At 43.7% G+C, this 7,935-nt stretch overlaps 1 pseudogene; it reads right to left on the bottom strand.

The window, feature by feature from the left end:
- Positions 1-3,767: 3,767 nt before the first annotated feature.
- On the bottom strand, positions 3,768-7,126 carry LOC103740476 (annotated as a pseudogene).
- Positions 7,127-7,935: the final 809 nt, after the last annotated feature.

The raw sequence follows: 7,935 nt of genomic DNA, 5'->3' as shown, positions 1-7,935 counted from the left end.
CACTGGCTGCTCTTGCAGAAGATGCAGGTTTGGTTCCCAGTACCCACATAGCAGCTAATAACCATCTCTAATTGCAGTTCCAGGGAATCTGACACCCTCTTCTGACCTCTACTGGGCATTGAATGATATGGGTATACGTACATACATACAGACAAAACACTCATACATATAAAATAAAAATAAATAAATCAGGCTGAGCATGGTAGTGGCCCACCTGTAATCCCAACACTCAGCAGGGTGGAAACAGGGAACAAGTTGGCCAGCTAGACTAGCTGAATCAAGGTCTGGGTTCAAATGAGAGATTGCCTCAATATATAAGGTGGAGAGTGATGTAGGAAGACACCCAGTGTCAATCTCTGTCCTCCACACATATGCGCACACATATGCATGTGAACTCATGAAACTGGTCTGACAGAAATGAAGGTATTCTTTTTAAAATTAATATTTTATTGTTATTATTTTAAGTTATGTGTATGTGTTTGCATGATAGTCTACATGTGAGTATATTCATATGACTGCTGATGCCCTTAGAGGCCAGAGGTGTCTGATCCTCCAAAAGCTGGAGTTACAGGCAGCTGTAGAAATGCCTAAACAGCTTGTGACAAGAATCAAAACTGCCCCAGATAGCAGCAGCGTTCTTGTACATTCTGACATAATGATCAGCCACACCAGGGCCTAAGTACTGGACTCTGCACCCACCACCCCTTGCCCTTGTTCCTTCCCTATATCACTCCAAGTCTATTGTTAGCACCTTAGAGAGAACACTTTAGTCACCAAAGAGCTATTTTTCTTCTCAGTGTGTCCACCCTAAGAATAGTTTCCTTTCTTTCATCACCACCTTTTCCATTCAGTTTTGGGGGCAAGTGGCCAGACTTGGTCTGTTGAACCTCCCAGAGCCAAATTCTAGCCCAGGACAGAATTGGATACAGTTCTGTTATCTATACTATATTGGGAAATTCTACAAGGAAAAGTGACAAGGTTTACTCAGGAGCAATCATACAGTTAAGATGGCTTTGGTAAATTCAAGCTGAGTTCTATACTATATCATATTAGCAGACACTAATCTGAGATGGGTCAGTTATTTTTTTGTTCACTGCTAGATCATGCTAGCAAGCGCTCTACACTGAGCTATACTGTCAGCCCCAATAATTTTCTTTGTTTTGAAACAGTCTCCTATAGCTCAGGCTTGCCTCAAACTCCCTATGTAGCTGAGGATGATCTTGAACTTCTTATCCTCTTCTCTACCTCCTTATGAGTGCTAGGATTACAGGCATTTCCACCACACCTGCTTTTTTTTATTTTATTTATTATTTTTATTTTATGTGTATGCATGTATTGCCCACGTGTAGGTAAGTGCACCCATGTCGTGCAATGCCTGTGGAGGACAGAAGAGACTGTTGATCCCCTGAAACCAGAATTACAGACAGTAGTTAGCTGCCATGTGGGTGCTGGGATTCAAACCCAGGTCTTTTGCAAGAAAAACCAGTGTTGTTAACCACTGAGCCATCTCTCCAGCCCCCACCACATCTGCTTTTATGTGGTGGTGGAGACTGACTCCAGGGCTCTGTACATACTAGGCAAGCACTCTACCAACTCAGCTATATCTCAGCCTCCAGTCTCTCAATAAATACCCTACCCCTTACCCCTGCTGGTATAGTTCATTTACTTATTTGTTTTTTTTTTATTGAATTTTTGTGCATTTCATATAATACTTCTTGATCATATTTAAACCCCCTCCCCTATCTGCAGCCCCACATAGCGCCTCCTCCACCAGATTTCATCCATTCTTGTCATATATGTTAAAGTTTATCAAGTCAAGTTTGTGTCCCCAAATATCCCTCTACTTGATCACCTATTATAATCATTCAGACACTTGGCTCAATACTGGAGGGAACAATGAACAGACAGATCTGTTACTAAGAACTCAGATACAAAATAAAACGAATACAACAAAATTATCAGTTGAGCATGGTGGCACATACCTTTGATCCCAGCACTCAACAGGCAGGATCTCTGTGAGTATGAAGCCAGTTTGGTCTACATAGCAAGTTCAGGTCTATATAATAAGTTAGCCAGGGCTACATAATGAGAACCTGTCTCAAAACAAAACAACAAAACAAAATAAAATAAAACAAACAAAATAACAGCATTATCAATGCCACAAAGAAAAAAAATTTGAGAATAACAATAGGATATCTTCTTAGATATCCTAGAGTAGTTGAAGAAGGCCCAAACAATGGCTCTCTGGGGTGATATTTAGTCAGAAACCAGAATCACTGTAAAAGAACATTTACTGAGAGTGGGGATGGAGAATGGGGAGGGTGAGAACAGTATCATCCACCCTGCTGGGGTCCTTTTGCTCTACTTTTGAAATTGTGAGTCAGTAAAGAGCAGCTCTCCTGGTGTCAGCAGTTCCAGCCCCTTGAATGCCCAAGACCTATGGAATGAATTGCCAGACACAGAGGCTCATAGTTCCAAGCCCTGACCAGAAGGGTTACTCTTCTTATTACTGTGACAAAATATCAAACAGAAACAACTCAAGGAAGGAAGGATTTATTTTTGCTGTTTAAGGGGTATAGTCAATCATAGTGCTGAAGGCATGAAGATGGGGTGAGGCGGCTGACCACATTGACTCTACGGTTAGGCAGCAGGGAGAAGTGAATACTGGTGCTCCCCTTATTTTCACTATGTAGCATGGGCTGGCTTCAAATTCACAGAGCTTTTTGAGTGCTGAGATTATGAAAGGCATGCACCATCACACCTGGCTCCTTGTTTTCTCCTTTTTTTTCTGAAACAGGGTCTCTGGCTGGCCTGGAACTCACTTTATAAACCAGGCTGGTCTTGAACTCACAGAGGTTGTCCTCTGCCTCCCAGGTACTGATATTAAAGGTGTGCACCACCACGTTCAGCCTTCTGTCTTCTGCTTTTTAATCAGCCCGGGGCCCTAGCTCCATGGGATGGTGCCACCCACATTCAGGATAGGTCTTTCTTCTTCAGTTGAAGCTCTTTGGAAATACCATCACAGACATGCCTGGGTTCAGAAATGTATCTATCTCTTAGATGATTCTACATCCCATCAACTTGACAATCAAAATTAACCAGCAACCAGACACTTAAGGTTCTTAAGATGGAAGCCTATTGTTTTGGGCTCCATCTACCAGTGGTCCTGAAACCTACACACAATACATTGGTCATTAATTTCCTGGACCTGCTCTTGTTAACTTGTGTTGGGAGCCAGAGGCTCAGCCATTTCTCAAAACTGCTGACAGACCTGAGTTGGTGACTTTCCATTCTGTCCACCCTCCTCCCGCGGGCATGGGAAAGTGCCCACAACCTTGGCTCATAGCCGGGGCTGGTAGCCCACGGCCTTGCTCTAGTTATTGTAAATAGCCCTGTTTTCTGTTGATCAGTAGACTCTCACAGGCACTGGATGGAGCCCACGGCCTTCGCCTGTGTTCTTGTTTTCTTTTCCAGTAACTGCTTTGCTCTCATTGGATTCCTCCCTTGGAGTGCACCTGGGTCTTTGCTATCTGGCTGGTATGATTCAGTCCAGTCTGTATTCCTTATTTAACTGTATGCTTGTGCTTCAATAAACGAGACTTGATCAGAGCACTGTCTTGTCTCCATTTCTCTTGCCCCTTGCCTCATCCACATCCCCACTCCCCAATCCAGGTACCCCATTGCAGTTCCCGTGGAGCGGGACACAATCATACTAGCATTGTATGGAGATTTGTTTTCCCACGAATAAAACTTTTTATCTGTCACTGTTAAAAATCTGAATCAGATTCTTGGACTGGTGGTTCGTAGCCATGAACTTGTTCAGCTCTCACTCCTGTCTCATCACCAGTAGCCTTCCCAGAACTACCATCTTCACCAAGAAGCTCCTTCAGTTTTCCCAGTTCAAACTTGGGCTTCTTCAGCACCTTTACTTTTCTAACAAAGACGTTATGCCAAGGATAAATAGAATGGCAAGCCTTTTCCAGTTTTTCCTGGTGCTGCCTGGAATCAATTTATTAGCCACTTTTTCAAGTCATTTGCACTTCTGAAATCATGATCCCCATCATCCTCCAGATCTGGCAGACTGGGTACTACACACAGGAGGTCTTGTGTACCTGGTTGTTTCTTTTTCAGTAAAACCGCAGAACAAATGAAATAAGTAATCATCGATTGTCTTGACATCGACGTGAGCTTCAATCATGGTCTGCCAGTTTTTGATCATAGTACACCTTTTGTCCCAGGTAAGATCTATGCCATGGAGGTTAGTCAGAGAGTTTTTGCCCTGAACATCCCCAGTAATGAACTTGAATTTTCTTTTCTTTAATATATATTTTTACTTATTATTTTTATTTTATGTGTATGAGTGTATTGCCTGCATGTGTGTTAGTGCACCTCTGTTATCCATTGTCACTTGTTCTGGTTGCTTTTAGGCCTGGTGTAAGTTAGAGGATCATGGCAGAGCAAAATTGATCACCTCATGACAGCCAGGTACAAAAGAAGCAAGAGAGGAAGAGACCAGAGACAAAATATATTCTTTAAGGACATCCCCCTCAATAAGCGAGTTTCTCCAATAACACTTTATATCCTAAAGTCTCCACAACCTCCCAACAGCCCATTAACTTACAAATCTACAAATATATTAATCTTTCATCAGATCAGCTCCCAAAGGGTCTTCTTCAGATCACTGTTGTATTTGGCACCAAGTCTTCAGTGCATGAGCTTTGGCCAGCATTCAAAATCTATATTATGACATTAACCCATGATGCCATCCGTTTCTTAATGGGGCAAATCAGTTCACTTATAATTAGTGCAAAAATCATTGATGTGCTCTAACTTTTTACTTCAATCTTCCTATTTATTACTTATTTATGTATTTATTCATTTATTGGTAGTGCTGAGGCTCAAACCCAGGACCTTGTGCATAATGATAGACACATGCTTTTCACTGAGCCACACCTCCCACAGCCCTAAGCCTTTACTTACTGTACCTTATTTTCTTCCACTTTTGTAGGTTTGACAAAATGACTGTTCATTATTCATTCTTCTGTAATTTTTTTAAAAAAATATTTATTTTTACGTGTATCAGTGTGTTGCCTGCATGTATGTAAGTGCACTCATTTATAAGTGTACTTGTTTAGAGCTTTGGCATGCAAGATTCTCTTTGGTTAAAAGGGCTTCCACCTCAAGGGTCAGTCTCCTTGGGTTCCTGACAGGGGGACATTATTTAAATTGATCATATAATAAACCTGTAAAAACAGGCATACTGTAATTAATCAAAATAACAGTTGGAGAGCTGCTCAGGACGCTGACCAGGGCTGTCCACAGTGATGCTTTGGACATAAATCAGGCGTGCCCGTGCAATGTCGACACTGTGCCTTTTGCAGATCTGCGTTTGGTCTCATTCCCAACATGTTTTGTTTCAATTCGGTTTGATGGTACCATTTAACAAATTTCTCTCAGTCTGAGCCTGGCACGGCTCTGTGTAGATAATGTGTGAAAAATGGCAGTTTTGAAACTTGTCCTTCTGTGTTCTTTCCCGGCAGCACAGTACTTTGTGGCAGAAGTAGCTTGTGAGGAGTACTCTAAACTGGTGGCTTGTGGCAGGAGTCGCTTGTGATGAGTCTTAGAGCAGCAGATAGTTCGTGACAGGAGCTACAACTCTATTTTGCTCTTTTCCAGGTTCCATGAGTTTACAATAAATGTCAAAAATAAAACAATAACACACTAGAAAACTTACAAAATTAGGTTACTGATATCAGTTATAAATTATTTTTGCCTTGTTTGTCTCACTTTAAATGGTATGTTTGTGTCTCCATGGTTACCTGTTGTCACCTTATTGTTCCATGGATGTGTTTTAGACAACCCATGTTTGTGTTACTCTTAAATGTTCTAAAACTAAGGTGTGTGTCCTCCCTCTCTTGTCTTTTTGTTTCTTGTATGTTACCTTGGACACCTGCTTGGTACATAAGTACCTCTTTTGCTCCGGAGGGTCAAGGCACTATAAATTATGCTCCAGTCACCGCTACCAAACTAACTGTCCATTTTACCATGTGTTTCCTCTTCCCCTCTTTGTTTTCACCTTTAGGTCACCCTACAGCTGATAAATTGTGACATCCTCCCTTATCCTCATTTGGGGGAGAGGGCATGTTTATGTTTTTTCCGTAGAATGCTGACAATGCATGTTGGGTACCTAAACACCTCGTCCGCTTTGCAACATCTCCAGACTCTATGCCACCTGTGTCATCACTACACCATCCATCATCTCATCAGTTGTCCTTCATATGCAGGTCTTAGCTTCTAATTTTTATGTATGTGTATTTATATAAGAGTGAATATAGGTTGATTCTAGGAAAATAGAAAAGAGCATGTAAGTGGGGGAGTGTTGGGGACCTCTGTTGTGTAAAGTAGAAGTTTCTTCATGTCTGGACAGCTCACGAGCTTGGAGCCATATGCAGAGACTCCTTTCACAGCAGGGTGTCTTCCCGGCATTTTTCCTGACTCCTTTGTGAAGTAGCAGCCACAGGAATGTAGCCTCCGGCTCTGTAACCATTAGGCTTTCCTGTGTGGTTTTCAAGCAGTTTGGCAGCCTGGCGGGGGCCCATTTCCACACGCAAATGAGGCATCCCCAAAATACCTATCAGCTAAAGCTTTTACCACTACCCCCATGGTATAAAATATCCCAGTCTTCTCTCAATGATAGAGAGCTGGATCACTAGGAGCTAGGAGCTGAAACACTGAGACCTGAAGCCAAGCAAAGCCATTTAATAAAGAGCTGTAACATGGACTAAGCTGAGTCCCATGTCTTACTGCCGGCGATCCAGCCTCTCCGGGGGCGCTATCCTTCCGTCATCAACTCACGGAGACCTAGCTTTAGCCGCCCCCGCACTTTCCCGTGTGATCCAGCGCCGGTGGATCTCGCATCTTGAGGAAAGTGCACGGGTGAAATCAGGTGGGACCCGGCCGGGCAAAGCCCCGGCAGCAGCAGACTTTCAGCACTCAAGCGGCGCACAGCGACGCGGGACGTGGCATGGCAGAGAAGTCCACGGGACCCGGGCCGCGACTTTCCAGAGGGAAGCAGCGCAGGAGCAGATACCTGCGCACCCCACACCTGGCGCCCAGTGTGCCCCATACCTAACCTCAATTGCAACATCTCCAGACTCTATGCCACCTGTGTTATCACTGCACCATCCATCATTCGTATCCTGTGTTCCCAGTTTTTTTGGAATGGGTTTTTGGACTCTGTTCGTGTTTCCTATGGACTGTTTCCACCGCCTGGCACCCACCGTTCTCCTCTCTTGACTTTGCCTGTGATGCTGTGCCCTTTCGTGCTGTACACTGTTTGTCCCCTTAGGGTCCTTTTGTTTGCTTGGGGGGGGACTTAGGCTCTGCCTAACTGTTGGGGACCTCTGTTGTGTGAAGTAGAAGTTCCTTCATGACCAGATAGCCCATGGGCTCAGCATAAAATGCAGGGACTCCTTTTAACAATAGAGTGCTTTTCCTAGCATCCTCCTGACTCACCCTTTTGAAGTGCCCGCCACAAATGCCCTAACATAAGCATGGCCTCTGGCTCTAGGAATACCATGCTTTCCTGTGTGATTTTTCAGGCAGTCAGCAGTCTGACAGCATAGCAGAAACCCACTTCCATATGCAAATAGAATGTCTCACAAAGTATCTATCAGCCAAAGCTTTTACCACTACCCCCATGGTATAAATATCCCAGTCTTCTCTCAATAATAGAGAGCTGGATCACTACGGACTGAACACTTAATAAAAGCTGTAACACGGACTAAGCAGAGTCCCGCGTCTTACTACCAGTGATCCAGCCTCTCTGGAGGCAGCATTCCTCCGTCACCGACTCACGGATCCCAGCTTCAGCTGCCTCGTACTTTCCCACGTGTTCTAGTGGCCGGTGGAACTCGCATATTGAGGAAAGTACAC

The sequence above is a fragment of the Nannospalax galili genome, unplaced genomic scaffold (assembly GCF_000622305.1).
Source record: "Nannospalax galili isolate Female #2095 unplaced genomic scaffold, S.galili_v1.0 scaffold490, whole genome shotgun sequence".
NCBI classification, from domain to species: Eukaryota; Metazoa; Chordata; class Mammalia; order Rodentia; family Spalacidae; genus Nannospalax; species Nannospalax galili.
The sequence above is the reverse complement of the archived record's forward strand: the minus strand, read 5'-3'. Positions and strand labels throughout refer to the sequence as shown.